Consider the following 10220-nt stretch of genomic DNA (forward strand, 5'->3'; position numbering starts at 1 on the left):
ATTCAGCCATGGCTTTACTTTCTCCAAATAGTTTTTTCTGCCCAGTAATGAAAGCCTGGGAGGCAGAGGTCCCTGTCATTGGTAGTGCGCAAAGGACAGTTTCTTTCTCTGCTTTAGCCAAGACGGTTCAAGTTCTCTGTCACAGGCCCTAATATCTATTTGAGTTGTCCTGTTAACCTGGGTCTCTGAGAATTTCTGAACCTGACTTTCTCATGTTTTCCCAGCTGAGGTTGTGTACTTCAAACAGAAATATTTGACATCTGTGAAGCAAAAATAAAGTAAAAGCAGACTTAACATCATTACAAAACCAAATGGAAGTATGATAGTTTTAGAATATGCTTTTTTCCTACCAATCCTGCCTTCCGCTCTACCTACCCTTCCAGCCCCAAAAGAGATGCATATTTTTGTCCCTAGAAGAAAAGTGAATGTGAAAGTTGCATCCAACTCTCCGCGACCCCACGGACTGTAGCCTGCCAGGCTCCTCTGTCCATGGCATTCTCCAGGCAAGAATACTGGAGTGGGTTGCCATTTCCTCCTCCAGGGAATCTTCCCAACCCAGGGATCGAACCCATGTCTCTAGCATTGCAGGCGGATTCTTTACCGTCTGAGCCACCAGGGAAGCCCCCAGGAAAGGCAGTGTCAAATCCAACTCTGAAACTTGGTAGAAACTCTTAACTGGAAATCATTCCTATTCCATGCTGTAACTTTCTAGAGTTGACTCTTCTCTGCAGCCTGACTGTGTAATGAGGCATTTGTTGGTCAAACGTTTTCTCCATCTATGTACTGAATTTTTGTACTATCTAAAAGGATGAAGCATTGTTGGGAAAATGTCCTGATGCTACTTTTAGAATCTTCTGTTTGCCAGTTCAGTATTGGTTGATAGAAGTAAGTCTTTGTATCTGCTGTCATTCAGTAATAAAACGACCTAAAGTTTGATGTTGCTTTACTTTTTATAGAGGGCATTATTTTATAATTCACTCATACATCTTTGACAGGGAGGTGCAGTTTTTAGAAAGGAAAATTCTGAGCTCAGAGAAGTTAAGTGATTCACATAGTTGGAAAGAGGCTTCAATCCATATCTTTTGATTTCTTTAGAGTTTACACCTTTCACAGATACCATCTGCTGAATCATGTAATGATTAAAACGTATATAATAACATTTAAATAACTTGTTATTAAGTGTGGCAGATATTTAAATAAAATTTAGGACAGCAGCATGCAAGGTTTTCAAAATGGATCAATTATGTCTTGTGACAAATGAAAAACTACCACTGTAGATGGGAAATTAAACTATATGTTATATAAACAACTGAGGGAGGAAATAGTGCTTTCCTTTAAATGCTGTTTATGGATTCTCTTGTATATCTATAGTAAGAATGAGAAGGTAGAGAAACTGTCGTATCTTTTCTGAAATATCCATGTATTTTATCTGTAAGGCAGTCAAAGTTTGTGATCGTTGTTGTTGCTGTTAGCCACACGCCTGGCACTTGGAATTTTAGTTCTCCACCAGGGAGTGCACTGGAGCTCATCAGTGGATGTGTGCAGTTTTAATCACTGGACCACCAGAAAGTCCCAAAGGCAGTATTTTAAAATTTCTCTTTCTAGTAGCTGATTGTTAGTGTGTAGAAACGCAACTGATTTTTGTATACTGATTTTGTATCCTGCAACTTTACTGAGCTAATCAAAGTTTTAATATCAAGCTTGTAATATTTTAAGAGGAAATTGCTAATTTCACCCATTTTTTTTTCAATTATTTTTCAGATATTTCAGTCAAAGGAAGAAATAGCTCTTCTCCTAAGATGGAATCTGTTGTTTGGGAATGTGGTTGATCAACTTGACACGTTGGCCACATGGTACCCGATGTAAGAAAATGAAAAAGAAGAGGCAAGATGATGTCATTTTCCCATATTGTGAAACCAAAAACAAATGCCTTTTGTGAGACCAAGCTAACAAACCTCTGACGGTGCAGAGTAATTCTGTTTGAAGAACTTAACAGTAAGATAGAAGAAGTACTTTCAAGCTGAGACCTGTAGGTGTACAAAGATCTAAAATACATCTTGAGTAGGCCTGATCATCTGAATCCCATTCAATCGAGAAAGCGTGGCTATGAGTTGGATCATCTTTTAACTGTGGCCCTTGACTATGTTTGTGGGCCATACAGGTAGGCACAGTTTATTTTCTTTGAGCCTATTACCTTGAGGGTGTGCCAGGATTTGCCTTATAACACTGCCTTCATGCCCAATCTTCTGAATCACTATGTCCAACAGATGGTAGTTTCAGCAATGGAGGTAAGACTTCATCTATTATTTGGCATATTGTAGAAAATTATTCTTGTATTGCCCTTTTAATCAGTCTAATGAATGTGTTTGATAAACAACAGGAACAACTAACATGTTATTTTTAACTGCATCTTGTACATTAAAAAGTTATGTATTTACGCTCAGACTCTGATAGATTGAAGATTTCATGTTTGGGGGATGTTACTTATCTTAGTTTTCAGATATTATTCTTTTATGAAGAACTTTGAAACATTGGAACTGGGGAAGTAATAGGTTTTCAGAAGTTTAAATTGTCCAAGTTATGGTTACATCTTTTCTGTTATTTGATAATAAGACTTTAAAGAGCAGACTATAATAATACTATTCATAATTCACTTAGTAAATATTGAAGGTAACATGATTTTGACAATGGGTGCTTTGGTTCAGCCTTTAGGCTGGTGGGTTTACAGTATTTACATTGTCTTAAATACTTAAGATGGTATCCTGGTCTTACTATCTTTACATCAATTTAAGAACAGTAACTCCCAAGCAGTGATAGAGGTTTTGTTGTGTGAATTATCTGTTCTTGACCTCTCAGTACGTCCTGAAAATCGGTTGCCTTACTTGAATTTTTCTAATGATAATTCTTTAGGCACTTATATTTATTTATTTATTTTTATTATTATTATTTTTTGTTACTTTACAATATTGTATTGGTTTTGCCATACATCAACATGCATCCATCACGGGTATACACGTGTTCCCCATCCTGAACCCCCCTCCCACCTCCCTTCCCATACCATCCCTCTGGGTCATCCCAGTGCACCAGCCCCAAGCTTCCTGTATCCCGCATCGAACCCGGACTGGCGATTCGTTTCTTATATGATATTATGCCTGTTTTCATGCCATTTTCCCAAATCATCCCCGCCTCCCTCTCCCACAGAGTCCAAAAAACTGTTCTATACATCTGTGTCTCTTTTGCTGTCTCGCATACAGGGTTGTTGTTACCATCTTTAGGCACTTTTTAATTATCTTACTTTAGAAGCTATGACAAATTAATGGATACAGTTAATAATAGGTTTAAATAATTTTGTATGTGTTTCAACAGTGGTTTTAGAATTGTGGACAAAGGTATGTTTACCAGATAGGAATTAGGGGGCAGTAAACTGTGACGACAAAAGGTAAAAGCTTTGGAAGTGTATAAACTGCAGCAGCAGCTACCACTTTCTATCTGTATTACTTTGGTCAAGTTACTTGGGCTTTCTTACCATTGTCACTTTGCTTGTAAAATAGAGTTAACACTTTGGAAGATACAAAATGAAGCGTTTATACAAAATGAAGCATTTATAAAGTATTTGGCACAGTACTTTTGGAGTAAGTTCTGTGAAAGTGATAGCTTTTACCGTTTTCTCATATTCTAATATTAATGTAGCTACATAGTACATAGAATTTAAAGTTGTTGTTGTTGTTGTCTTAATTTTAGTCTTTAATCCTTGGTTACAGTGCTTTCAGCAAATCGAATACTACTTGTTTTGGAATCTTCATTTTATTGTAAAATTCAAAGATTTAATACTTCCAAGTAAACTAGCATAAATCTGGGAAATTTTGTAGAAAGATGATTATTGATAGATTTTGAAACGTAGAGGGCAACTTGTATAGTCCAAATACTTGAAAATATTGTAGAGGTTGAATAAAATATTTCTGCTCTTCCACTGACTACACACAGTCTAACTGGTAAGGAGAGATTTGGTATAGACTGTGGGTATTGGTTTAATATAGGAATTTGTTTCCTTGCATGGTAGTCCCTGTTGGGTGTTAAAACTACCCAGTTCTCTCACCAAAAAAATGAAGGAGGACTATCTTTGGTTCTGGTATCATTTTAAGTCAGTATAATCCCTTTGGAAAGCAAATAGAGTTGTAAGAAAGAAGTCATAAAGATTTATATACTGATTTGGGTTTAACTTTTGCCTCTTTCACGTAGTAGCTTTCAGACTTTGAACTTTTTTTTTTTTAGTTTAGTTTTTATTTTGTTTTTAATTTTATTTTATTTTTAAACTGTACATAATTGTATTAGTTTTGCCAAATATCAAAATGAATCCGCCACAGGTATACATGTGTTCCCCATCCTGAACCCTCCTCCCTCCCCATACCATCCCTCTGGCTTTGAAATTAAGTCACCTAACATCTCTGTGATCTGGAGAAGGAAACCCACTCCAGTCCTCTTGCCTGGAAAAGCCCATGGACAGAGGAGCCTGGTAGGCTACAGTCCATGGGGTCGCAAAGAGTCAGACACGACTGAGTCACTTCACTTCACTTCAACATATTTGTGAAAATCATTTGTGAAAAGGCACTAATAACAAAAATACTTTGAATGGCTATTAGGATTAAGTGAGAGATTTAAGTAGCTAGCACAATGCACGACGCAGAATAGATGGTCCAGAAGTGTTCATTCTATTCCAGATTTCATTTCTAAGTGACCCTAGAGAGAAAGTACTAGAAAGACGATGTATTTGTTTCATATGAATTTGCATCTCTCATTGTGGGCTCCTGGGGCTTTCATAATGGTGGTGGCATGGTGAGCTGTCTCTGTCCTCTCTTCAAACATGCCCATATAGGCTAGACATTTTGCTGGCAGTGAGACTGCATCTTTTTGAATTTCACTCATTCTAGGGAGAGCACCTAGATGTGTAAGAGAAAGCTCTGGTGATATGAAGTGATGTCGGGGATAGTTGGCTTGGTTGTCATATCAGGCCAGTGATGCCACTGACAGAGTCTCCTGACAGTCTGAGAGTGTAAAGTTTCCGTAATAGCAAAGGATATGGAAATTCAGCAATCAACACAGCACACTTGCAAATAGAAGTAAGGATTCTTAGGTCCTTACAAGGACTTGTCTGCTGATGACACCGTCCTGTCTCTGATCCAGGAACTTTGGATCAGCTTGCCAGCTTTTAGTGGGAGCAAATAATTGGAGCAGGTAACCCCAACACATTCTTGAGTGTTCTTTGTGGGACTGGATGAGTCGAAAGACATTTCCTAGGTAAAGCATCTTTCAGCAGACCCAGGCTTCAAGCCTGCCTTGGGTTCATTCCTGTACTGATGTTTGGTGAAATCAAAATGAGTGCTTCGAATGAAATAATACATGGTATTGAGCTAAGGATGCCAGGAGAGAAATTGCAGAATTTGGGTTATTTCAAATTTGCTTATTATTGTTCACAATCAACAAGTTGGGTGTTCTTTCATTGGGTATAGAGAATTCCTCCTCAATACTTCGATTGAAATTGGAACATGTTCAAATAAATGGGGTGAATGTCCATTTATTAAATTGGAGAAAAGATCCTTGTTAGTATGTTAGTATGTTTATTTCTCTTTACAAAACGTGCATTTATACACAAACACACGCATTAAATTTTTCTGAAGTTCTTAACTTGATGTCTGTCTTTTCCCCGAGTATTGTGGCTTTTGATAGAAACAAGATTGCTCATTCCTGAGTTTGGCACACCATTTTGAACTGTCTCAATTGCCAAGTACACGGTACAGTACAGTTGTCTCCAACGTACAATTGACGTTGTACAGGAGACAGGAATCAAGACCATCCCCAAGAAAAAGAAATGCAAAAAAGCAAAATGGCTGTCTGAGGAGGCCTTACAAATAGCTGTGAAAAGATGGGAAGGAAAAGCAAAGGAGTAAAGGACAGATATCCTCATTTGAATGCAGAGTTCCAAACAATAGCAAAGAGAGATCAGAAAGCCTTCCTCAGCGATCAGAGCAAAGAGATAGAGGAAAACAATAGAATGGGAAAGACGAGCGATCTCTTCAAGAAAATTAGAGATACCAAGGGAACATTTCATGCAAAGATGGGCTCAATAAAGGACAGAAATAGTAGGGACCTAACAGAAGCAGAGGATACTAAGAGGTGGCAAGAATACACAGAACTGCCCAAAAAAGATCTTCACGACCCAGGTAATCACGATGGTGTGATCACTCACCTAGAGCCAGGCATCCTGGAATGTCAAGTCAAGTGGGCCTTAGGAAGATCACCACGAACAAAGCTAGTGAAGGTGATGGAATTGCAGTTGAGCTATTTCAAATCCTAAAAGATGACACTGTGAAAGTGCAGCACTCGATATGCCAGCAAATATGGAACACTCAGCAGTGGCCACAGGACCAGAAAAGGTCAGTTTTCATTCCAATCCCAAAGAAAGACAAAGGCAAAGAATGCTCAGACTACCGCACAATTGCACTCATCTCACACTCCAGTTCAGTTCAGTTCAGTTCAGTCACTCAGTCGCATCCGACTCTGCAACCCCATGAATCGCAGCACGCCAGGCCTCTCGGTCCATCACCAACTCCCGGAGTTCACTCAAACTCATGTTCATCGAGTCGGTGATGCCATCCAGCCATCTCATCCTCTGTCGTCCCCTTCCCCTCCAGCCCCCAATCCCTCCCAGCATCAGAGTCTTTTCCAATGAGTCAACTCTTCGCATGAGGTGGCCAAAATATTGGAGTTTCAGCTTCAGCATCAGTCCCTCCATTGAACACCCGGGACTGATCTCCTTTAGGATGGGCTGGTTGCATCTCCTTGCAGTCCAAGGGACTCTCAAGAGTCTTCTCCAACACCACAGTTCAAAAGCTTCAATTCTTCAGCGCTCAGCTTTCTTCACAGTCCAACTGTCACATCCATACATGACCACTGGGAAAACCATAGCCTTGAATAGACGGACCTTTGTTGGCAAAGTAATATTTCTGCTTTTGAATATGCTATCTAGGTTAGTCATAACTTTCCTTCCACGGAGTAAGCGTTTTTTAATTTCATGGCTGCAGTCACCATCTGCAGTGATTTTGGAGCCCAGAAAAATAAAGTCTGACACTGTTTCCACCATGTCCCCATCTCTCTGCCATGAAGTGATGGGACCGGATGCCATGATCTTCGTTTTCCGAATGTTGAGCTTTAAGCCAACTTTTTCACTCTCCTCTTTTACTTTCATCAAGAGGCTTTTTAGTTCTTCTTCACTTTTCTGCCATAAGGGTGGTGTCATCTGCATATCTGAGGTTATTGCTGTTTCTCCCGGCAATCTTGATTGCAGCTTGTACTTCTTCCAGCCCAACGATTCTCATGATGTACTCTGCATAGAAGTTAAATAAGCAGGGTGACAATATACAGCCTTGACGTACTCCTTTTCCTATTTGGAACCAGTCTGTTGTTCCATGTCCAGTTCTAACTGTTGCTTCCTGACCTGCATACAGATTTCTCAAGAGGCAGGTCAGGTGGTCTGGTATTCCCATCTCTTTGAGAATTTTCCACAGTTTATTGTGGTCGACACAGTCAAAGGCTTTGGCATCGTCAATAAAGCAGAAATAGATGTTTTTCTGGAACTGTCTTGCTTTTTCCATGATCCAGAGGATGTTGGCAATTAAGTAATGCTTAAAATTCTCCAAGCCAGGCTTCAGCAATACGTGGAAAGAGAACTTCCAGATGTTCAAGCTGGTTTTAGACAAGGCAGAAGAACCAGAGATCAAATGGCCAACATCCGCTGGATCATGGAAAATGCAAGAGAGTTCCAGCAAAACATCTATTTCTGCTTTATTGACTATGCTAAAGCCTTTGGCTATGTGGATCACAATAAACTGTGGAAAATTCTGAAAGGGATGGGAATACCAGACCACCTCACCTGCCGCTTGAGAAACCTGTATGCAGGTCAGGAAGAACTGGACATGGAACAACAGACTGGTTCCAAATAGGAAAAGGAGTATGTCAAGGCTGTATATTGTTACCCTGCTTATTTAACTTCTATGCCGAGTACATCATGAGAAACGCTGGGCTGGAAGAAGCACAAGCTGCAATCAAGATTGCCGGGAGAAATATCAATAACCTCAGATATGCAGATGACACCACCCTTATGGCAGAACGTGAAGAAGAATTAAAGAGCCTCTTGATGAACGTGAAAGAGGAGAGTGCAAAAGTTGGCTTAAAGGTCAACATGTAGAAAACGAAGATCATGGCATCCGGTCCCATCACTTCATGGCAGAGAGATGGGGACAGAGTGGAAACAGTGGCTGACTTTATTTTTGGGGGCTCCAGAATCACTACAGATAGTGATTGCTGCCATGAAATTAAAAGATGCTTACTCCTTGGAAGGAAAGTTATGACCAACCTAGACAGCATATTAAAAAGCAGAGACATTACTTTGCTAACAAAGGTCCGTCTAGTGAAGGCTATGGTTTTTCCAGTGGTCATGTATAGATGTGAGAGTTGGCCTATAAAGAAAGCTGAGTGCTGAAGAATTGAAGCTTTTGAACTGTGGTGTTGGAGAAGACTCTTGAGAGTCCCTTGGACTGCAAGGAGATGCAACCAGTCCATTCTAACGGAGATCAGTCCTAGGTGTTGATTGGACGGACTGATGTCGAAGTTGAAACTCCAATACTTTGGCCACCTGATGCGAAGAGCTGACTCACTGGAAAAGACCCTGGTGCTGGGACAGATTGAGGGCAGGAGGAGAAGGGGACGGCAAAGGATGAGATGGTTGGATGACATCATTGACTCGATCGACATGGATTTGGGTAGACTCTGGGAGTTGGTGATGGGCAGCGAGGCCTGGCGTGCTGCGGTGCATGGGATCACGAAGAGTTGGACATGACTGAGCTACTGAACTGAACTGATATGCCTCTTAATTTATAGTTTCTCCTTCCGTTTCCCATCTTCCTTTTTTCTCGTAACACACTTGCCCTGCAGATTGTCTCAGACTTCATTTTGCTGTTTGCATCCCTGTGATGCTTTTGACCATGTTCCTCTGTCTGTTTTTGTTTTGAAAGAATAGTTCCAAGGCCCTGTAATAGCTGCTTGTTACTCTGTATAATTTTAGCAGCCGTCGATCTTTCCCCAGGTCTAGAATTTTATTAGGGGTTTGTAAAATGGTGATACTCTGTCATTCTTCGTTTCTCAGCTAGAATACTTTATAAACAGAAACTTCCTCATTTTGATTATTGGACTGTTGAGTTACTCTTGTGTTCAGTTTATATAAAAAAGACAGTAAATATGCAGCTGTTCTCCTTTGTTAGTTTTTAGGATAATAAATTGATTCATAAGAATCTTTCAAAAGTGACTAATGAGATCTTTCTCCTTTCAAATATCATCATTCTCCTTTCAAGTATCATTATGAAGTCATGGATTTTTATCATATTTTATGGGTTTCAGTCCATTGCCGTTATTATTTTGTTGTGGCTCAGTCTGTTCTGCTTTTGGCAGTGAGCACCTCTTCAAGATAGCTCCTAAGTGTTTTTGATACTACCCTAGTGGTTTCTGATTGCTTCCTTGCTTTCTGGTATGATCCAACCTCATTTCATAAAATTCTGCCTCAGAACTTGAATTATCAGTTTCTTTTGTGAGCGCTGGTTCCTTTGAGTTGGAAGGAATTGTCACGGACGTTTACAGACTGCTCTCTGGGTGCTATGCTTATTGATCCTAGGTTAGGAATTTATAGGTCTCTTCAAAGATGGAGCTAGGAAATACTTTTTTAAAAAAAGAAAGTTCAGCATGAGTTTATACTGATAACTTGTAATGAAATATTATTGGAGAGTTTTTATTTAAAATTTTAGAATTTTTGTTTCTTCTCATACCAAAACCTTATGATATACAGACATGACATAATTTCAGCATAATATCAGTATCATTACTGAAAGCACTGTAAGGTTTCTTTGTATTTCTTATGTCCTTAGGATGCATTTCACCAAGGATGTGCAGTCAGATTGCTGTGTTTCAGAGTTAAGCACTCCTCTGTTTGGTTTAACTCAATATACAGTGTAGGTTTGTTTTTCATTTTGATTTTGAGGAACGACTTAAAAATTTTTTTTGTTTAAATTTATTTTATAATCATGTTTAAAAACTTGAGATCTATGACAAGGTACATTGAGAGGAGTCTAGTTTCTGGACTGTGTTTGTGCCTAGTCACTCATTTGTGTCTGACT

The sequence above is a fragment of the Bubalus kerabau genome, unplaced genomic scaffold (assembly GCF_029407905.1).
Source record: "Bubalus kerabau isolate K-KA32 ecotype Philippines breed swamp buffalo unplaced genomic scaffold, PCC_UOA_SB_1v2 scaffold_40, whole genome shotgun sequence".
Taxonomy (NCBI): domain Eukaryota; kingdom Metazoa; phylum Chordata; class Mammalia; order Artiodactyla; family Bovidae; genus Bubalus; species Bubalus kerabau.